Genomic DNA, 23,144 nt, shown 5'->3' with positions numbered 1-23,144 from the left:
GTTGTACAACTTGCATATGCCAAAAACAAATGAATTGTACACTTTAAATGGGTGAATTTTATGGTGTATGAGTTATATCTCAATAAAGATGTTTAAAAAAATCTGGGCCTATTGGTTATACTGGGGTATATTATTTTTTCAACTACTGAGTTGATCTATTAAATTGTTGAAGATTCTGTTAATTCTTGAGTGAGTTTTATTAAAAATTTTTACTTTAGGACATTGATCATGTTACCAACATTTTCAAATTTATTGCCATAAACTTGCTCTTAGTGAGGCAGTCCTATTATTTTAAATCTCTGTTGTATCCTTGACTATGCAGCCATTTTTATTGCTAAGCTTATTTAGTTATGCCTCCTCTGTTTCTCATTGATCTAAGCAGATATTGTTTTATGATCCTGTATTAATGCTTTGTGTTCTATTTTATTAGACTTTGATTTTATCTTTATTGTTTCTTTTATTCTACTTGTTTGTTGTTATTCTTTCTCTATCCTTTTTGGTTGGATGCTTTGCACATTAATTTTCCATTTTTCTTCATTTTTAGAATATTCACTAAAATTATTAGTTTATTTCTATGTACTGCTTTAGTTCCTTTCATCTTATAAGTTTTGATACATAGTGTTTAATTTTAAGACATCAAATACCAATTTTTCTACTTCCTTTATAATTAATTATTGACTCATGGGTTTTAGAAGTGTGTATTTTTTCATTTTTTATTGATAAAAAATTCAAATATTTAGAAAAAGTAAAATGCACGAGCAATAAAACACTCATCTATCCACACTTTAGCATCAGCAAATGTTAACATTTTTGTTTCTATATATTTTTTCCAAAGTGAGTGGTAAACACCACGATACTCCAACCCTAAATACTTGAGCATGTGTCTGTTAAACACAAGGACCACCTCCTTTATAACTACAGTATCATTTTTATCCTTAGCAAATTAAATAAAATTCTCTTACCCAATACCAACCTTATTTAATTTTTCTAATTGTTCCCAAAATGTCTGTGTATCTGTTTATTTATTTATTTTTTTGCTGAGGAAGATTCCCCCTGAGCTAATATCCACTGCTAATCTTCCTCTTTTGCTTTGTGAGCCACCACCATAGCATGGGCACTAACAGATGAGTGGTGTAGGTCCATGCCTAGGAACTGAACCCAGGCTGCTGAAGCAGAGTGCACTGAACTTAACCACTAGGCCACCAGGGCTGGCCTGCCAAAATAACTGTTTATTTTGGATGAAGATCCAATTCCACTAGTTTAATTTAGTTTTGTCTTGTCTCTTTTAATATTTTAGTCTCTCTACTTTCTTCCACTTGTATACCCTGAATTTTTGAAGGGTTCGAGAGCATCTTATATTCTGCCTGTGCCTCATTGTTTCCTTGGGGTTAATTTATCTGATCATTTATCTTCTATCTTCTGTACTTCTTGTAAGCTGGAAATTATGTGAAAGGCCTTGCTTGGATTTAGACTAGGTATATTTTTTGCAAAAATACTCCGTAAGTGATGCTATGCACTTCTCAGAGCGCATGATATAAAGAGAAACATGTCAGGTGATCTCTCCCTTATATAATATAACCATTTCCCTTGACAATTAGCAAAATATCAGGAAGTCGTATTTGGTACTGCCTGAATGTTCTATTTCCTGTTGATCTTTAACCTAGTGCCTTTAGCATCTATTAGTGATCCTTATTTGAATCAGTTATTTCATGAGGGATTACAAACTGGTGATATTTCCAAGGTAGGCTTCCTCTTCTCAAATAGGAGAGCAATATATATTTCCCTAAAAACACACACACACACATTAAATTCTTTATTTAAAAAAACATCTTATTAGGGTTTAATTTACATATAATAAAATTCACCTTTTTATTTTTTTTTGGTGAGGAAGACATCTGTTGCTAAACTTCCTCCTTTTTGTTTCCGTTCCCCAAAGCCCTGGTACACAATTGTATATCATAGTTGTATGTAAGTTCTTCCAGTTCTTCCATGAAGGATGCCACCACACATGGTTTAACGAGCAGTGCATAGGTCCATGCCCAGGATCCGAAACAGCGAACCCCGGTCTACCAAAGTGGAGTGTGTGAACTCAACCACTACACCACCAGGCCAGCCCCCAAAAATTCATGAATTTTTAAGTGTGCAATTGGATGTTTGACAAAATATATGCAGTTTTGTAACCATCACCACAATCATGATATAGAATATTTCCCACATGCCAAATATGTCCCCTGTTCCTTTTTGTAATCAATCCCCTCTCCATCGCCAGCCCCAGGCAATAACAGATGTGCTTTTTTCTCTAAAATTTTTTAGACTCTAATGGACTCAAACGAAAGCCAGTCACAAAGTGTGATATTCTTGAATGAGATTCATGCATGTTGTTACCTGTTTATCAAAAGTTGCTTCCTTTTTTTGTGTGTGAGGAAGATTGGCCCTGGGCTAACATGTTGTCAATTTTCCTCTTTTTGCCTGAGGAAGATTGTCACTAAGCTAACATCTGTGCCAAGATTCCTCTATTTTATGTTGGATGCCACCACAGCATGGCTTGACAAATGGTGCTGGGTCTGTGCCTGGGATCTGAATCTGTGAACCCCAGGCTGCTGAAGTGGAGCTCAGGAACTGAACCACTAACTTCCCCAATAGTTGCTTCCTTTTTATTGCTGACTAGAAGTTCATGGTATGGATGGATCTACCACAGGTTGTTTGTTTATATCTTGATGGAAATTTGAGTTGTTTCCAGTTTGGGGATGTTATGAATAAAGCTGCTATAAACATTTGTGTGCAAGTCTTTGTGTTGACACATGTTTTCACTTCTCCTGGGTAAATACCCATGAATACAGTGGTTGGATGGTCTTTTAAGTGTATGTTTAACTTTACAAATTTGCTGTACCATTCTGTACTCCCACCAGCAGTGTATGAGAATTTAAGTTGCTCTACATCCTTGCCAACACTTGGTATTGTTAGTCTTTTTCACGTTGTCGATTCTAGCGGCTGTGAGTAAATCTCATTGTAATTTTAATTTGCTTTTCTCCAATAACTAATGATAATGAGAATCTTTTCCTGCAATTATTTGCCATTTTTATATCTTCTTTGATAAAGTATGTATTTAAATTGTTTGCTCATTTTAATCGGGTTATTTTATTAATTGCAAGATTACTTATAGAAGTGTACTTTTTAACGTCTATATGTATGTGAGTTATTTCTTTGTTACTAATTTACATTTTATTGAAAATGGTTTGAGGAAATGTTCTATATGAGACTTATGGGCTAGAAGTCTTTTGTCTATTTATATAGCTTAATAAAAGGGAAACACATAATGTCTCCTAGGTCTGTTCCCTTGCAGAAACTTTGCCTTACGTCAATATTTCTTGAGTTTGAGAATAGAAGACACCTCCCAAATCATCCATGGACCGTAAGTTGAGGAATACTTTGCAGCACAAGGCATCCAATCCCTTCATTGGTTCATCACTTGATTCAGTACACACTGAATATCTTTCACGTGTCTGATCCTTAACTTGGGTCCTGGGACACCCTGGATGTTGTATTGTAAACAGACAGTAGATAATTAGCTTATCCGGTAACCTAGTAAACTCTCTCATAGCTTTCCTATATGTTCTTTTGGGTTTTCTATGGAGATAATCACATCAGGAGACTACGACTAGCAGGTCATTCCCTCCTTCTTGAAATACCTTCTTTACTAGGTTCCTGGGGGAGCCCACTCTCCCGGTTTGCCTTCTCTGCCACTGGCTGCCACTACGGGTGGTTTCCTTTGCTGGTTCCTCTTCATCTTCTTGAGTTTTTAAAGTTGGAATGCCTTTCAGCATTCAATCTTCGAAATTCTTCTCTTTTCTAACTGTACTCACAGCCTTAATGACCTACCCAATCTGATGGATTTAATTAACCATCCATACTTTATACAACTCCCAAATTTACATCTCCACCCTGGACTTGTGCCCTGAACACAGTACTTGGATGTTTATTCAGCTGCCTACCCAATATCTTATTTTGACTAGCAAACATCAACAATAACAATAACACACAAACCCCACAAACACAGGCTCCACCACTGCAAACATTTATATGATCCTTAACAAAAGTCAGGAACTATTCTAAGAGCTTTATATAAATTAACTGTTTTTAAAATTTAACTTAATAGGCATCCCAATCTTAACACATCCAAAACCGAACCCCTGATTTTTCCACCAAAATTTGCTCTACTCATAGGCTTCCCGATTTCAATTCAGAGCAACTCCATCCTTCTGAGTGCTAAAGACAAACACTTGGAATTCTTTTTTTTTTTTTTTTTGAGGAAGATTAGCCCTGAGCTAACATCTGCTGCCAATTCTCCTCTTTTTTGCTGAGGAAGACTGGCCCTGAGCCAACATCCATGCCCATCTTCCTCCACTTTGTATGTGGGACACCTACCACAGCACGGCTTGCAAGTGGTGCCATGTCCCCACCTGGGATCTGGACCGGCAAACCCCAGGCCACCAAAGTGGAACGTGCGAATTTAACCACTGCACCACTGGGCCGGCCCCAGGAGTTATTCTTTATTCCTTCAATTTTTTTCCAAACCTTCTGGTCTGAGCAAATCCTGTTGGTTCTAAATTCAAAACAATCCCAAATTGCTACTGTTCTCATTATCCTTCTTGCTATGGTCCTACCTAAGCCATCTTCTCTCACCTCGATTCTTGCAATAGCCTAATAACAGGTCTCCCCCTTTCCTCCCTCCTTTTCCTCCTATAATTAATTCATACTACGGTAAGCAGAGTGATCCATTAAACAAGAGTCAGATCATGAAACTCCTTTGCTCAAAAACCTCTGTGTCCATGGCCTCCCACACCACTTAGAGTAAAACCAGTGTTTAAATTAGCCTGTTTGGTCCCACCAGATGTTCTGTCCTCTCAGACTATTAACCCTCTCCCCTCACTCTGTTTCATCCCTACCGCCTCATCGCTGTTTCTCGACCTCGCCAGGCACAACCCTCTCTAAGGGCCACTGCGCCTGCTCTTTCTGCTGCCAGGGACCATCTTCCCTCGGAGATCTGCAGGGCTTGCCAGCTGCCTCACCTCCTTTAATCACTTCCTCAAACTTAGTCTCCTCTGTGAGACCTTCACTGAGCTCTCTATTTAAACTTGGATACCATTCAGCCCCCCTGCTTGATTTTTCTCCAGAGCACTGATCACCTCCGAACAGAGAAGAGCATTTCCTTATGTATTCTTTCCTGTCTGTCTTCCCCTCCAGAACGTAAGTTCCACAAGGTCAGCATTTTTTGTCTGATTTTTCACTCATCTACTCTAGCACTAACACACAGTAAGCACTCAGTAAGTAATTGAGAAACTAGACAGGATATATTTTGAAGTTCGAACCAAGGACTGGATGAAAATGAGGTGGGGCCTTCAGCTTAGCCCACTACTTGGCCCTGATGCAACTGAAACTATCAACTTGGGAAGAGAACACAGCAGAACAGAGGATGGTGCCTGCAGCCCAGGGTCTGACTCTCAGTTTAGCTCTTCTCTCCCTGGACAACACCAATTTCCTGGACACCATTTCTTAAAGTAGTCACTAGCATGATACCTCATTCTGGTGGACAGAACCCTTTGTGAAATATTTATTTCTTCATACCATGTTTATCAATCTTTTAACAAAATTTTTAATGCTAATAAACACATTAAATGAAATTGACAGTGACAAACCACAAACTTTTAAATATTAACAAAGACGTCTTGGGGCCAGCTGGTGGCGTAGCGGTTAAGTTCGTGGGCTCCACTTCAGTGGCCCAGGGTTCATGGGTTTGGATCCTGGGTGTGGACTTCATCAAGCCATGCTGTGGTGGCGTCCCACATACAAAATAGAGGAAGATTGGCACAGATGTTAGCTTAGCGACAATCATCCTCAAGCAAAAAGAGGAAGATTGGCAACAGATGTGGGCTCAGGGCCAGTCTTCCTCACCCCCCCCCCGGCCACCCCCCCAAAAACAGTCTTAAAATCTCATGAGTAGTTGTCCTTGACTTATTTACTTCCTGGAAAAAGTAACACTTAAACCTCGTTTTACCTCAATTACCAAGTCACAGTGATGTCTATGATTTTAATCCTGACCTGTCAATCAGAACTTCAAGCCATCAGTATTCACAGAGTGCCCATAGTTGCATAGTGCCGTTGTAGGCACCACTGGGCTATAAAATAAGTAGACGATACAGTCTCTACCCAGATAAGTGGGTGCTTAATATGGCTTGCTCACATTTTTCAACTACAGCATAAAGCAAAAGAATGATTTGAGCACTAATTTAAAACTCTATTCAGTTTTCACAGTAAAGTATACTTATTTTTGCCTAGCTTTTATACCTATCTAAATAAATGGCTTAAAAATTTTCCCCTTCAAGTTTTCAACTGGTGATTTGTTTATCCAACAAATTATTTCCCCAACAAATACTGTCATTCAGGATAATTGAACATTTCCCAGCACTTGAGAAGAATGTACAAAACCAGGCATAATCCTCTTGGTTGTATTCTGTATGCTTGAAGAGTTGTTTATGTATATCTAGGACTACTGTTATTTTTATTTCTTTTAAAACAATTTTTTGCCATAATCCTTGTAAGCCTCTCACCAGTAGAAATATATGTGGTTACATTGAAGTGGCATATTAAAATAGTTCAAAGTACATTATTGAAAGGAGCATGTCATCTGCAGAAGATACTATTTCAGTTTGGAAAAAAAATATCAGTTTTAGAAGTCATTATTTTCTAATAAAATAGCATTTTTTTAAAAAAAGAGCATCTCCATGAGGAAATGGAAAAAAAAATTATGAGAATTCTTTGCACTCAAACTGGGGCTAAACTGAGTTCAGCATTTTCTTGCCCAAAGCAGATTTTCCTTTCATCTCCCAAAATGCCAACAGGAGGCAAAGGGCCGAGCTGCTTCGCCAATTACACACAGGTTCTCCCTCCATAAGCTTTATTCCCAAATGTACTTGGGAACCAACTTCTAACTCCAGACAAATGACTGTTAGTTCCAGCTCTTACCTGCCAATTACAATACTTTGGGTATCTGTACCAGTCTCTGGGTCCGCCTGATGATAAGATTATAGGACCTGTTTGTTTAGTTCATTAGCAGAAATTCGTTCCACCCAGACAGCAAGCGGCGGTTCGGGACGGTGGTGGGGGTGGGGTGTGCCAGGGGCCTGCCAGGATGGGTTGATTTTTCTTACTAGGAAGTGGGAAAGGAAAGCACTATTTCCCCTTTGGGATCCCCATTTCCCCTTTCAGTTCCTCTGTTTGGGGCAGACAATAGAAGCCTCCAGGCCCCCCTCTCCCGGCAACGGGTCCCTGTCGCCCCCTCCTCCCCTCCCCGCCCCTCACCCACCGGCTTCCCCAACTCGGGCTTCAGGCGGAGATTTGTCAGAACCGTTCGGTTGAGACTGATTATGATTGCAGCAGATGGGCTGGATTTGACAGCCCGATCCTAAGCAGCTTCTGATGGGGGGGCGGCAGAGGGGCGGGGAGGGGGAGAAGGTGGGGGGCGGGAATCTCCGGGCTGGAGCCGCCGTGTAGGAGCGCACCGCGCAGCCCCGCCAGGCACTCTCGGGCAGCTCTTTAACGCGCGCCTCCGGGAGGAAAGTGGCACGCAGACCCGAGGGGCCTCCCAGAACGCCCGTGAAACGTCCCATTGACAGAGGGCGCGGAGACACCGGGAGGCAGGCGCAGGGAGACCCGGGGAACACAACAAAGCGGAAGAGCGCGACGGAGCGCGCCGTGGCCCGGCTACCCTGCGCGTGGAGCGCGCGTGGCCCGGCTACCTCTGTGCGCTCCGAGCATGGCAAGTTTGTCAACTCCGGGCTCTGCAGCCAGCATCTTGCTGCCCCCGAAGTGACAGCACTGCACGGTCTGCCCCCAGGGGGGGCTGGCGCCCACCCAGCTCCCGACCCGCTGCAAAATGCTCCACCACAGGCCAGGTAAGGAGACGCCAGCCCCCTCCCCTCCCAGGCGCGCCCCAGCGCACGCCGCCCCTGGCTCTGTCGCCTGGCCCTTCAGCCCCATCGCTCCCACTAGTCCCTGCGGACTCCCTGCTTTTGTGCCTCCCTCTGTGGTCTCCTCGGTCCATCTCTGCCCTCTATCGCCCTCCCTCACTGTCGCCCTTCTTTTCCACCTTACCGGATCCCAACGGCAGGGGGAGAAGTTCGGGGAGGTGGCGCGAGGTCAAGGGCTCTCTTTCCCCAGTGTCCGCGCCTGGTCACCCGAGGCGGGGACGTGGGTGGGAGCCGGGTGTGTGTGCTCTCATCCACCTCCCTGCGCCCACGCAGTCCGAGCCCCGTACACCACACACTCGCACACCCTCCTTTCCACCTGTGGGGTCTTGCTTTTGTGCTGGAAGTGCAAATGAAAACACGCACACGTGCAGACGCAATTCCACGTTGGCATCCTCCAGAGACTCCTGAAGGGTAGGGGCGGAGAGGTGGCAGGGGAGGGGGCAGATCTTGAGTACCTGTACCCAGCTAAGCACGGAACCAGTGCCTCTCCTGCCCTTTGGCCGTGACTCCCGTGTCCAGGTGCCAGCAGAGCGAGGCACCTCTATGGAGGCGGGGAGGCTGCTGAACTTGGCATGGACATTCCTGTGCCACCAAAACCCCCTCCCCCCACCTCCAATCTTCACCCCAAGGGACCAGCGGCCTGGGCCACTGCCTGGCCCATCCTGGCCCCAGCAGGGTGTGCCCACCTTCACCTGGCACCGTCTTCCCACCCCCGGCCCAGGCCCATCACCAGTGGGTCCCTGACCTTGTCTACCCAGCTCAGGGCCTCTAGCCCTGGCCTTCCCTCGCTGTTGCCGCCCCAGCTCACCAGGAGCGACGAATGTGTGCCCTGTTGCTACTGGCAACTGCCTGTGCCAAAAGCTCAGCCCCCAAAGCAGCTTAATGCTGATTGATGGGCAGAAATACGATATTTTCTGGAGCTTAGCGGCCGCTGGTGCAGGGGCCCTCTGCCTCTGGAGCCCTGCAGACCGCCCAGGTAGCAGGCTGGTCTTCCTTCCCTCCTCCAGGTCCCACCCCACCCCACCCCACCCCACCCCTTAGTAAAAAGGAGTTATTAGAATGTTCTCATCCCCTAGGGTTAAATTCGTGCCAGCGTCTGCTTTCCTGAATATTCAGCAGCTGCCTGGAGTTTCTCCTTCTTATTCCTCAGGCTTCTATAGAGTGGGATAAGTGAGGCCCCTCTTCTGGGCCACTACCGTCTTCCCTTCTATTTTCTTCTCCCACCTCCTCACACACCCTTTCCTACATTATAGGTACTTAAAATAGATCACCTCTTTAATGACCAGAGCTATTGCTGCAAATGCTCAGGAAACCATTTTCCAAAAATAATTCATTTCATATGGGTACCTCTTCCTTAGCTACTTCTCTCTCCCAGGCCACCTCTTTTCCCTCTTCCTCCAGAGGGCTGGTTATTTCCACTCCTAGAAAGGCACAGTTCGGGCAATAAGCCTGCGCTTAGAATGCTCAGTGCTAGAATAACCTTTGCTGCTTCTGTAGTTTTTCATTTTAACCCCTTTAGACTCATTACGCCTTCCTTCCCTTTTCTGGGACGGCAGCCTCCTACTCTGAGCCATTGGAACTCATACAAATTTTCTGGACTGATGGAGATTCCTGCCCTGCTCTGTGCCCCTTCTTCCCCTCCCCAGGGAAGGGCGAGATTTCATTATCAAAGAAATTATCTTTAGAAGAACTTTTTCTCCTGCAGTATTTTTTCTCAGCACCCCGGTATTTTTGGCAGAGTATTTTCACTTCTAAGTTGTCATGCCTAGCCTCATTTTGCCTGTAGACATTAATTTGGAAAACCATGTGATGTTTTAAAGTCATTCATTTCTTCATCCAAACAAAACTTTCCTCTTGTGTTTTGCACCAATGCAGGCCCTGGGGTGGGCATGGAGCAAAGACAAATGGCTATTAGCATTTTAAAGCCCACATTACAGCTGGATTGTGGTTATTGCTCTGATGGTTAATATTATAACAGCACACTACATTTGACCAGGACTTTACAGTTTACAAAAGGCTTTCACGGGCATTATCTCCTTTAATCCCAGCAGCAGGAATTTTAAATAGCAGGGATTCTACCAAAAGGCCCAGTAATGCTCACCAATCCTGCTTAACCAAAAAGAAAAAGAATCTTGCGAATCATTCCAGCAGCTGATGGAGCTTTAAAACACAGAATAAACAATTCAGAAGAAGCTTATAAAGCTTAGTTACAGGAATGTAGCTTGAACAAGATAAGTGAAATGCATGCAACATGCACGTTACCAGGAAGGCATCATGGGAAGAAACTCCATCCGGAGACCGAGGTGGCTCCGTGCACTGCTGGCTGCTGGAGGTGGAGACTCTCCAGTGTTCTGGACTGTTGCCTTATCCTAGGATCTAAAACGGGATGAAAGTGTTAGCACAAAGTTACTGGGAGGCTAGCAAATTAGGCAAAATGAGTAGGCAATGATGTTACTTTCTTTAGCTACAAGGCATTCTTGAGATATCCGCAAGTGTCTAGTATATATTTACTTTAGAAATGAAGCAATTTTCTATACTTAGAGCATGAAAAATGAGTGTGCTGTGCCTGAGCCATATGAAGACAATCAAGGTTTTGATCATCTTTGCCCATTACTTGGAAAACCAGGGATAGCTCAGGTGCATAAAGGGCAGCTTCGCTTGTTTGTCATTTATTGGGAGAACGTGCCGAGGTCTCCCTGTAGATGTGTTCTTTTACTCATCTCCTTCAACAGGGAGGGCGACCATTTCTTCCTTCTCAGCTGTGAATATCATTCATGACTTTCCTCCAAAAATGACTTTTAGAATGCCAGCTGATAGTTATAAAATTTGGTTGGCATTTCAGACATCATGCTAATCCTCCTGTTTATCATTTTGAAAAGTTTCATTCAAAGAAGTTTTGTTAGCAAGGCAGTAGTTCACAGGGACCTTATTATGGCCAGAGGCTGGCTGTGGGTATGACAGATAACAGATAAGCCAAGAAGGTAATCACAGGGCAAGGTCTGTTATTAGGACAGAATGGAGATACCCAAGGAAGGTTGTTACTGTTTAGTTACCATGAGGCTTTGTGGGAACTTTAGATGTGTAGGGTTGGTTTTTTTTTTTTTTTTTTTTGCTGGAGAATTTGTTTGCTCAAGCCTATTCCTCTGTTTTTGGCATTCCCACATATTATTTTCAGTCTTAGACATTATAGCATCTTAGTTTAGAGCTGAACTTAATGTCGTTAGGTTGAGTATGTGTCAGTGAAAAACAAGTTTAAAAATCTATATCAATTTGGGAAGTTAGCTTGGACATAGTGGGCCCTCATCTGACAGGGGACTTCTGCAGCTTCTGCTGGATCCTCCAGGTTTTCAGATGAAGTTTACTGAGAGGTGCTCTTCATTCCAGCCTCAGACGACTCCTCTCATTTTTCCTTTAACATGAGATATGTGAGCAGAGCAAAGTTGTGGGCACTGTGGTGATGGCTAATGTCACCCTGGTCCAGAGCTTCAGTCTTCCCCAGGACTCTCTAATCTAGGGACTCAGTATTTATTCATTCATTCAGGAAACATTTGTTGAGGAGCATTTTTAGGGAGCTGGCTTTTCACTAAGGCCCCTTGCCTTTTCTGCAGAGCTGTGCTCTTCACGCTTACCCAAGAGGCTCTTTTCTTTCAAAACCTGATAGTTTTGTCCTTTGGGGTTCCTGGAGGTGTAGTTTAAAGGAGGCGGAATGTGGGTGGTGAGAAGCTTTCTTGCTGGGGTGAAGTAGCCCAGTATTGCTGCGGCCTCTGACTGGGATCGCTCCCTGGACAGTACACTCCTCCACCTTGTTTCTCCCAGCAAATGCTGTTTTCACGTGTCCCCTTCAGCTCAGATGTCTCAGACAGTAGGTGGTATGGGTTAAGTGAACTCGTTGCTCATCTCAGAGAGCATAGCTGTCTCATGTTGCTTGACATGAACATAACCTAGGAAGTGCATTAAGGAGGATGCCGGTCCCTGGAGTCTCAGGGACTGTGGCAGGTGGACAGAGTTTATTGGAAGCGAGGGACACTAATTATTTTATGGCGTGTTGGGAGGTGTTGAAAACAGGTCATAGTGCTTCCTGCTGTAGGTAAGACTGTGGCCTCTAAATGGATGGTGAACTGAGAGTGTTACTAAAACTGCATGTTTCGTAGCAGGTGGTAAGAGTTCAGACTTGAGAGTCTTGTAGACCTGGGCTCAGATCCTGATACCACCATTTCCTATTAATGTGATTTGGGGCAAAGTTATTAATCTCTCTAATTAACCTTAGTTTTGTTATCTATAAAATAGGAAAAGATATTATATACATTTATAAGTTGTTAAGAATAAAATCTAACATCTATCAAGGGCTTAGAATCGTACTTAACACACAAGAAGGTTAGTATATGCTGTCTGCTGTGGCCTTTTAATGTTATTTTCGTATTAGTTGGGACCTAGTGAGACTGCTTTTCCACATTCACCTCGTCTGGGAACTGTGGCCCAGCACCCCACAGAGCACAAGCACTAGCGGAAAGTTACAGTTTAAATCAGTTCCAGCTACTTTCAGAAGGAGCGTGTGCCTTCCTCAGTTATGATGGGAGATGATACCTACTCTGTCTTTGAGATGCAAATAGTTTAGTTGCTAAGATAAACCTAGAAAGTTTCAGCTAACTTTAAATTCATCAAATGCCTGTGAAAGGCATTGTGCTGGGCTGCAAGGAATGCAAAGATGAAAAACATGGTCTTGTTCTCAGTTTTTAAGCTGGAAGAAAGGAGGGCTTGAAGTAATAAGAGATAATAATAACAGCATAATAATGAGGAACATCATCATCATAAAGACACCTGTCACTTATTAAGACCTTGTGTGTGTCAGACACATTCTTTATTAAAGGCAGGAGTCTTGATATCTATGAGACAGATGTTATTTTCTCCCTTACAGAGATATTATATAATAAGGTAAACTGAAGTGTCGTAATGGTGTTATTAACAAAATACTATGGGTTGCAAAGGAGAGAGTTATCCTTCTCAGATAAGCCTACCTCAGGTGGTTTTTGCTGGTGCTTTGAGTGAGTTGTTTGGAGACGTTGACTGTGATTTATTTCATAACTACATTATCCAGAGTTGCATTTGGGTTCAACAATCTCTTGATCCCCTTTACTCTGTTCACCATCAGAGAAATGAGACAAAGAAAAGACTGGGCTTTGTTAACCAGCCAGCAAGGAATTTATTCTCTTCCTTTTCCCAGTTCTTTGTTCATTTTCATTGCAAATGCCTCCAGGGAAAATATCTTACTCACTTCCCTTGGAAGTTTCTTCCGTAGTCTGAAGACCGCATTATTATCAATAATTTTTCTGATGTATTTTTGTTTTTTCTCTTGCATGAGAATTAGGCTGCCAAAACTTTCTCTAACTCCATTTGTATCAAGTTTTGTACATACACATGTGCATGTGCCAAATGGTAAGCATGGCATTCTAAAATAGGATGCGTTATTTCAGCCGACTGGCATAATAGTCAAATACAGTATGCAACGCACATTTCACCTGATGCAAATTCAGATCAACTTGACTTCTCCCAGACTGTTCCTCTTTTGTTTTTCCTTTTAGTCACTTCTTGTTTTCTTACTTAAACGTGTTAATATTCTAATATTGTAGCGTGGCTCTCCCCACCTCCTCCCAGTGACAAGTGTCCAAACTCAGCTGTCGCTCTCTATTTTTTTCCTGTTTAGATTGTATAAAATGGACTGTCTTCTCAAATTTCTGGAGTGGTGCTTTTATCTTAGGAACTCTAAATTTGCCTGAATTCCTATAACGTAAAAGAGGAGTCACGTAGGCTATCTAAAGATTTTGTTAGTGCATATGAATTTTAATCTCTCATGATATATTTAAGGGAAACATGGTTAACTGAAGAAAGCATAGATGGATCTTTACAACTCACTATCTACTTTTCTCCAATTTAAAGGACTTTCAGCACCAAAAACGTTCCAGCTAAAGACAGTATTTCTGTGCATAGTCAGAAGGCCTTCTTTCTGCCTTGTTTCATTCTCTTGTTCACTGGTTAAGTGACTCAGCAGACAACAGTAGCCTAGACATCTACCATATGCCAGGCGATGTGTTGGACTTAGAGTAACTACGACCAGTGTCCCTTATTCTAATATTGAACATTTAGCAACAGAAAGTTATCAGTTCTCAAAAGAAACAAATAAATAAACAAAAGAGCACAAAATTGACATTGCCTGGTTCTACCCACTTCCTGCTTTTGACAGCTTTTAGATATTACTTATTTTAGGCTATCTCATCCTTGTTGCATTGATACACTATTTTGAATTGTTCTTTTGTTTTACTGAGACTTTCAGAAGGTAGAAACTTTTGTTCCTCTGGACCTTATAGATTATCCTGATTTTCCTTGAGACCTTTCCAGTTGTCTGTTTTGGTTGGTGTTCAATGCCTAGTGGGTGTTCAGTCAATAGTTGTTGAGTAGAGGGCAGGAGGAAAAGAAAAAAGTAGGAAACAGGAATTTACTGCATTAGGAATTAGGAAATGATCTCATTTGGTGTTTAACCTACCCCAAAAGGCCTGCCCTTTTGCTTCTCCTGAAAATCATTCTGCCTACCTTAGTCAGAATAGGGAACATATACTCTTCCACTGGACAGTCCATTTTAGGGTTTGGTATACATGCCCTTGTGTCTGTGATTTCTCCTTAGACATTTTGACACTGATGATGATTTCCTAGAAGTTTTGGAATCTTGGTGCTGCTTTGTGGACACCCCTCACCCACTCTACTAAATTACGATTACTCTGGGAGTTTCATTCTGTCTTAACACTCCCTCTTCCTACACTGATGTATTTGAGAAATCTGCCTTATTTTCATTAAAAGATATCATTTATTTAACAGAACATAAGAGCTTGCCCAAGATTTTATGAATTCATAGTAAATCATTATAAAATGTGATTAGTTCTAAGTTAGTTATAAAATTAGTTATAAGATACAAATGCCCTCAAGGAGTGTCCTATCTGGGTGGAGTAGGACACACATCTATAAAGGTACCAAAAACACTTAGTGTGGAGCTGGTGAAATAGAAAATGGAAATCAGCATAACAGGAGGTTGGGAGATGAAGTGCTAAGTGGCCAGTGTGGTTGGGATGGGCCTCCTGGGAAAGGAGACCGTGAGCTGCCCCCAGTGGGGCTTAGACATGAGGAGAAAGAGGGAGTGATCCTGTCAGGAGAGGGCTTGCACTCAGGACCTGCGGCAGGCACTGGAGCAGCTGTGGGAGAGGAGTGGAGCGACGGTGGAGAGGGAGCAGGGATCCGTTTGGATGAGTCAATGCATGCCTGCTAAACAAATTGGACTTTGTTCCCTGGGCTAGCATTTCCCAAGACAAGTCTTCCTGGAAGGGTAGGTCTGCTGGATCTTGTAGGTGAGTAAGTCAAAGCAAGGCCCCACAGTTGAAAAGTAGGGAAAGCTGAGAGAAAGTAAAAAAAATCTTCTCTCCTGTAGAAGTTCTGAGAAGCTTTAATACGTTAATCTGCATTGTTAATATCTAAGAATTTCCCCAAATATTTCTAATCACTGAATCCATGGTTTTTTTGTTTTGTTTTTTGGGTGTTTTTTTTTTTTTTTTGCTGGGGAAGATTAGCCCTGAGCTAACATCTGTGACAGTCCTCCTTCACTTTACATGTGGGTTGCTGCCACAGCATGGCTGAATAGTGGTTTGGGTCCATGCCCGAAATCTCAACCTGCAAACCCAGGCTGCTGAAGCCGAGCATGCCAAACTTAACCACTATGCCACAGGGTCGGCCCCACACTGAATCCATTTTTAATGGAGCATCTTGAGAGGGTAGTTGTCTGTGGAGCCTATTTTGGGAAGTGCTGTTGGTAGCCATTGATGATTTTGTCTGAGGCTATACGGCCAAAAGGTGTTAGGAACATGAACCTGAAAATTGTGCAGAGTGGAATCTGAGGGGGGAAACAGGATGACTAGGAGCCTGGCTCTGTCCAGCAAGACATGATGAAGGCCTGGCTTGGGGGGGTGGCATGAGAGTTGGAAGGATTTCATGAGCTGTTAGGGTATAAGAACCACTCTTTTTTGAATGACCAGATGGAAAAGAGTTGCCAAGATGGGAGAATCAAGAATGGTTCCAAACTTATAGATTCTTTTTTTGTTTTCTGAGGAAGATTAGCCCTGAGCTAACTACTGCCAGTCTTCCTCTTTTTGCTGAGGAAGCCTGGCCCTGAGCTACCATCCGTGCCCATCTTCCTCTACTTTATATGTGGGACGCCTACCACAGCATGGCGTGCCAAGCGGTGCCATGTCCGCACCTGGTATCCCAACTGGCGAACCCTGGGCTGCCAAGAAGCGGAACGTGCGCACTTAACCGCTGCACCACTGGCTGGCCCCAAACTTCTAGATTCTTTTGCAACAGAATCTTCGTCTAGTAAACTCTCTATTTCTGAACTTCTGTATCTTCTACATGGCAGTCAGATGTACTCCATGTAGACTGGATGAGACAGGTATGTTTTCAGGCACACAGCTTTTTGGGGGGAATGCTCTATGCTCCAAATGCTTCTTTGGTAAAATGCACTTAAAACATAACCCCGCTGTTTCAAGCCGTATGTCGGGTATAACATTGCCGTAATGACTCCATGCGGTCATTGGAACTCCCTGTGCTGGGATGTGACCTGCATATGCCAAGGGAGAGTCTGCAATGCAGACAAGAGACTCTGCACCCCACTGTTGGGAAACTGGTTCTTTCTCTGGCTAAAGGGCATTTTTCTTGGTTTTCTTCTTCATGGGGAGCTTTATCAGAAGTGACAGTGGGCACAGTATAGAAGTCACAGATTTTGCTGCCAGCTCTCTTGAGTTTATTCATCCCTAGAGATGCAAAGATGCCAGCACACAATGTTGAGTTCCATCATTCATCTGGTTGGTCTCCAAGGACTGGACTATAGGTCTGTTTGCAGTCTTCACATTCTGTTTAATCTGTGTGCAGGAAGTTATGTGTCTGGCTGTGGCTGCTCACGTAAGATTACACAGAATAATGATTTTTCTTTTTCTGTGATTATTTTCTATTTTTGAGAAATGTTCTTAACACTCCTTTCCAAAGTAGGCAGCACTATAAAACAATACTATAAAATGAAAAGCTTTGCTGCTTTTTCTCTAGAATTGTTCATTGGCGTAATTAATTATGATAAGCTTCTCAGCTTTCTTACATATTTATGACTATAAATCCATTTAGCTGCTTAATTAATAACTCATTTATTCTCTGGATATTCTTTTTTCCATTCCTACACCTATTATAACTATTTATGTATTTAAGAGCTTGCAAATGATTCAAAGAAGTTGTGGTCATTAGTGTGGATATTTCTGAATATTTTTTTCTTTTATTGTTTGGAATTCCATGAAGCGTCTGAATCCTTTTGATGCTCCTGTTGTGTTGCTTACTTGTACTTCTTACAGCCTTGAAAACCCTGAGTTGGGTTTTGATGTGCTTTTTGCTTGACAGATCTCTGCTCATTGGTGTCTTATTGTGAAATTAACCTGTGCTCTGTAGACATACCAGTGTCCTTGGTTATGTTGCCTACTTCAGGCTAAAGAAGTTCACGTTGATGCCTGAATTCTTTGTTTGGCTATCTACATTGGCTGTATTCACTATATAATTGTAAAATTCCTTTGTTCCTTTTGTGAGTAGTGATTGTGTGTGCTCCGCAAGTGTGTTATAGACTGATGGCTGTTGAGGGTAAAGAGGGGACTGTTGTGATGTGTCCAGCCGAGTTGTCCAGCTATTGTTATTTTTTGGTTAGTTGGGATTAAATGGACTTTTCTTGCTACATGAACTTAGAGAAGAAGGAATGAAGGATGAGGAAAACAGAGAGAGAGGATGCAGCTTAGAAGAAGATGCCTATCTGGGCACAGTTGTCCGTGAATGGCCTCTAGTGTGCTAGGTTTAAATGGGAACTTTTGCTTTGTTTTAGTTAGAGATGTGTTTTTCTTTCATTTCGTTAATTGTGGAATGATCATCAATGAATGTGAAGCAATTATATGCCTCTACTGGTTCATGTGGTCACTTTCATTTTCTAATTAGATGGTTACAGTACTCTGAAGATTTTTGTATTTGTCTTTCTCTTTTAAAACCACAATTGAACATACTAATGAGAATATTGCCCCTGACTTTTTACATGCAGATTTTAGAGTATTTTTCAGAGTCTCATACATGTTATTTGTTAAAAATAAAAGAAAAAATGAACAATATATTATTAATATTCATAACAATAAAAGCAATTGTAATGCATTTTAGGAAAGTTGGAACAAAGACATTCCAAATCAACCATAATCATCCTACAGTAGTTATTTTGTGGGCACAAGTTTTTCTAATGGGATTCTTAATTTTAATGAAAGTTTAATCTCACTACCTACTCACAGCTTCTGTTTTTATGTGATTAGATTTAAGAAGAGTGGGTAAGGTTCCCTTTCTTTCAGTGAACAAATGAGAATATGTCACGTAAGTATAGGCATACACGTGTATTATATATATTACACAAGCAGAGAGATAAGGACCCTTACCCAGAAACTGTCACACATTCAAAATCAGATAGATCAGATTATATTTGCAACTTATTCCTTAATTTATTAAAAAATTTCTATTATGAGATTAAGCAGATTGTTTTATTAGTCTTAATTTAGCTATTCTTCCTTCTACTTTGAAACAGAAATCACAATATTTAGTTTATTCATATATTCTCAAATGTGTACATATGCTTTGGGGCCTTTGCAAAAGTATCATTTTAAATCTTTAAGAGAAAGCATGTTCTTTACCACCTGTCATTTCATACTCAGGACCTGGCACATAATTTGTTCATTAATAAACTTATATTTTTAATTCTATAATTTAAGCTTTATACATGTAGTATCTTATTCTGGTATTAGATTTTACTTCCAATAAAAGAAGGTTCCATAAATTAGTGAGGCTACCAGTGACATTTGGTTTCCAAAACAAAGTAAGAGCTGATAAAAGGATTCTAGATAGTGACTTCAGAGGACTGTTTGAACGTTCTTAACTGCCACTGCCTACCCAAGGGGCAGAATTTCTCTTTATGAGAATTCTTGTATCTCATTTCGTTTAATAGAGCAGATAACATCATATGTTTACTTCTTGCCAGACAGTCTGTGTAGCCATGGCCTATTTTGTACTTCGTTCCTGCTATCCAGTACCACTAGGAGACTTCTCTTTGCCTATGTCAGGACTGTCAGTATTCTCAAGACACATTCCCTAAAGCCATTGCTCACACCATTTTTACTCCCCAGAAACAAAACTCACATAAATCAGTGGATCAAAGGGTGAGGAATATAGCCATTCACTAGAAACCAAAAGCTTTCTCCTTTTCACAGCTTTGCCTCCAAAAATATTAATAAAGAAGTGATGGATTAAATAGCTGTCTTTGAGTTTGTTTTATTTTCCATTTAAAAAAAAGTGATGTGTCCCAAAGCTCTGGAAACAAAACAGTTTTATATGAACATTTATCCTGGAAAGAGGCAGGAAAATACAGACAGTTTGAAACTGAGAACTTCTGTGATGACTATGAAATGGTGAAGCTTCACAAGTTAATTCAACAATTTTTCACATTTGTATAGGACTTTTTTTTCTTCTTTGGTTTGCAAAAGTCCCTTGTATTCAGTCTATTATTTTGATCCCAAAACAACCACAAAAATCTAAGAAGACATTTTATTATTTTTATTTTGTATAAAAGGAAACTATTTTTGGTAATCAAATTGCTTGTTCAATTTCACACAGCTAGTGATTAGGTCAGAAGTCAAGTTCAAGTTTCCAGGCTTCTAGTTGAAAGTTATTTTCACTGTAACACATGGCTTCCATTTATATTGTTTAAAATAAGTGTCTAATAATTAGCAACACTTCTTTGGTTCAACCCAATTCTCTAACTCTTTATCAGAGACCAGTAATTATGTGACATATTTTGTGAAATGTATAACACAGTTATTAAAAAAATAGGTTTTGCAGTCACAGCTGGGTTTCAAATCCATCTCTACCTGACCTTGGATAACTTACTTAACCTCACTTAACCTCTCATGTAAACTGGTATCATAATTCCCATCTCAAACTATTGTAGATTAATTTAGATGCCATATGGAAAGTGTGGGGCATATAGTGAAGGTTCAGATGATGATGCCTTTCCCCTCCTCCTCCTCTTCCTCCTCATTGTTACCATTATCTATTACCACATAATAAATAATCCCCAAACTGAGAGTTTAAAACAACTACCATTGTACTCTGTCACACAATTCTGTGAGTTGATGGGGCCCAGCTGGGTAGTTGTCCTCATGATGTTGGTTGGGCTTACAATCATCTGGGGCCCCACTAGGATGTGTTATGCAAGGTGGCTTACCCACATGCCCGGAGATGGCTAGAAGGCTGAGATCCGCTGGGGTGCTGGGATGGCAGGGTCTCTGTCTCACTCCGTGTGAGTTCTCCACATGGTCTCTCCAGCAGGAGTTCTTACGTGGTGACTCAGGGCAAAAGAAGCTTCTAGCCCTTCTTAAGGCTAAGTCCTAGAAGTGGTAGGATGCCACGTCATGTTCTATGGGTTATAGCGATTCACAAGGCCAGCTTGTTTTCACTGAGGGAGGGGACTACACTAGGGTGTGAATACCTAGAGGTAGGGGTCATTGGGGGCCATCTTTGGAAACCAACTATCATGGTCACCATTTAAAAGTATTTGGGGGGGGCCAGTCCAGTGATGTAGTGGTTAAGTTCATGCTCTCCACTTAGACGGCCCAGGGTTTGTGGGTTTGGATCCCGGGCCCCCTCCTAACACTGCTTGTCAAGCTGTGCTGTGGTGGCATGCCACATGTAGAATGGAGGAAGATTGGCACAGATGTTAGCTCAGCAACAATCTTCCTCAAGCAAAAAGAGGAAGATTGGCCTTAAGTATAGGCTCAGGGCTGATCTTCCTCACTGAAATAAATGAATAAATGAATGAATGTATTTAGGGATGTCTTTCCCAGGCTTCTGTAGTGGGGCCATGAATAAGACCATACCAATTTGTCTGTGAACAGAGGATTTATGCTTCTCTCTGCCACTTTGGGAGTTAACAGAAGGCAGATAACATGATTGCCCCTCTAAAGAACATGCTAGAATCCAGCATTCTTTATCACTATGAGGTCCACATGGTAGAGCAGCTGGTGCAGCGTGTTTAGGAGGAATTTTGTGATAATGCCACCTCACGTTTGAATTTATAATTTTAAACCACTTTTACATATATTTCCCCCTTTTTTCTCACTGTAACACACATCGATTTAACATATATCCCCATTTTACAGATAAAGAAGCTTAGACTAGGAGTTTAAGTGGCCCTTCCAATGGCACAAAGCTTGAAAAGGCAGAAATACAGTTCCGACCCAGGTCTTCTACAACTGGAACATTGCCTCCCCATCTTGGTTCCATTCTGGGGATAAATGTGATGAAATGGGGTGCGGGGTGGAGGTGGGAGCAGCAAGGAAGTCTGCGTGGAGGACGTTGAAACTCAAGAGTCGGGCGATAGGAGGGCAAGGGCTCTCAGTATGTTGCCTAATTGTACCACTTTCTACTTTGTGAACTCAAGCCTTTAACTTCTCTATTCTACAGCTTTCATTTGCTTTATTTGTGGGATACAGTGTCTGTTCCAAGGAAGAGGGAAGAGTAATAGTTGCCTTAACTACTTTGTAAGTTTGTCATCAATGTTAAATGGAGTAAATTATGTAAAGGGTCCAGCAGAATGCCTGGCGTATAGCAGATGTTCAAGACATATTAATTTTCTTTTCCTCTTTCCCTGAATTTCTTAAGGAATCTGCTTTCTCGGGTACAGGGCTGAACATGGATTATGTTGTGAAATGCATTGAGCATTATCAGTGTGCTTTGTGTCATCACAAATGAGTGGAAGGAGTTGGGGGTTGCTTGCCTAATTTTCTATTGGGAATTCTGTTACAGTTGTCCACTTCAGACAGGGGCAACTTTGGAAAGGCTGGCATCTTTACTCTAAAACACAGAATTGGTTATTCTGTGGGAGGGCTGGTGATGTGAATGAACCCCTCTGTCCAGAATGCAGCTGGCAAAGTCTTCACCTCACATGCCACAAAAGTGGTAGTCTGCAGACCTACCCAGGGTTTGCTATCTACTTAAGGAGGATGATAAAGGATTGTGACTTGCTTTTGTAAATGGCTGCCTCAGAAGACTTTCCCGGACATTGGAATGAATTCCACCAGCAGCAGTTCAGTCCTGAATTTAAATTCATAGGCATCATGCACTAGGACTTTAGAAACTTTCTGGACCCTCTTTTTGGCTGGCATTGAAGAGAAGCTTTCTCCATTTGCATTTGGTGGTGCTCCTAGGCAGCCTGACTCTGGCCTCAAAAACCTCTGGTCTATAAATGGGATGGGTGAACTCACTCCCTCAAGGATTTAGGAAAATGTTTGCGCACCATCTTTTGCGTAAATCAATGGCTGGGCAGAATAAATGTGTCCTTGGACTTTAAAAGTGACTGTTCTGTGGCATCCATACTCTGCTCACAGATGTCTCTGTGGTCTGATCTGATGGTGTCTGGTGGAGCTGAGAGGGGCCCAGCTTCAGCCAGTGATGGGATACTGTGAGTTGTGATGCTGCTGGGAGGTTGTGCTTTTGTGCATCTGCTTGGCTGTGACTAGAAAGAGAGCTCTGTGATGAGAATGGAAGCTCAAAGAGCGTCTCTTCCCTTCAACCACTTCTCAGCATGGTTACGTCAAAACTGACATGACCAGATGCGTTTATTTCTTCTTTTTCAAGACCTCTGGAAAAAGTGATTTTAAAGCTTTTCTAAGTAACCTTTGCTGCCAAGAACTCTCTCCTCATTGCTAATAAACATCTCTGCAGTCTGAAAACCAAGCTTCTGTTCTCTTGTTTGTTTAATCAGGAGATGTGGGGCTTAGACTGTCATCATCCTCTGAATAATGATGCCTCAGGTAGTGGAAGGACGTCATTAACTCAGTGCAGCTACCTTCTCTCTACATTATGCAGTTCCAATCCTTGAACTCAAGGTCTGTGAAATAATTTTCTCATAAAGAAATTTAAAATAATATTTTAGTGGGTTATAGCCAAGGCCAAACATGAGACTTCCTC

The 23,144-nt window shown here is 42.0% G+C and overlaps 1 protein-coding gene across 19 annotated transcripts in view; it reads left to right on the top strand.

The window, feature by feature from the left end:
• The window catches only part of NCKAP5 (NCK associated protein 5), a 918,003-nt gene that overhangs the window by 356,508 nt on the left and 538,351 nt on the right, over positions 1 to 23,144 (top strand). For 4 of the 19 annotated variants that reach the window (XM_070241822.1, XM_070241820.1, XM_023622821.2 and 1 more), the window contains exon 1: positions 7,265 to 7,952. The exons of the other annotated variants lie outside the window; for them this stretch is intronic. The gene's annotated coding sequence lies outside the window, so the exon portion shown is untranslated. Of the gene's footprint in view, positions 1 to 7,264; positions 7,953 to 23,144 lie in introns of those variants that run through there. 19 annotated transcript variants of the gene reach the window in all.

Source organism: Equus caballus, chromosome 18 (genome assembly GCF_041296265.1).
Source record: "Equus caballus isolate H_3958 breed thoroughbred chromosome 18, TB-T2T, whole genome shotgun sequence".
In the NCBI taxonomy this organism is placed as follows: Eukaryota; Metazoa; Chordata; class Mammalia; order Perissodactyla; family Equidae; genus Equus; species Equus caballus.
Note: the sequence above shows the minus strand (reverse complement) of the source record. Positions and strands in the feature narration are given on the sequence as shown.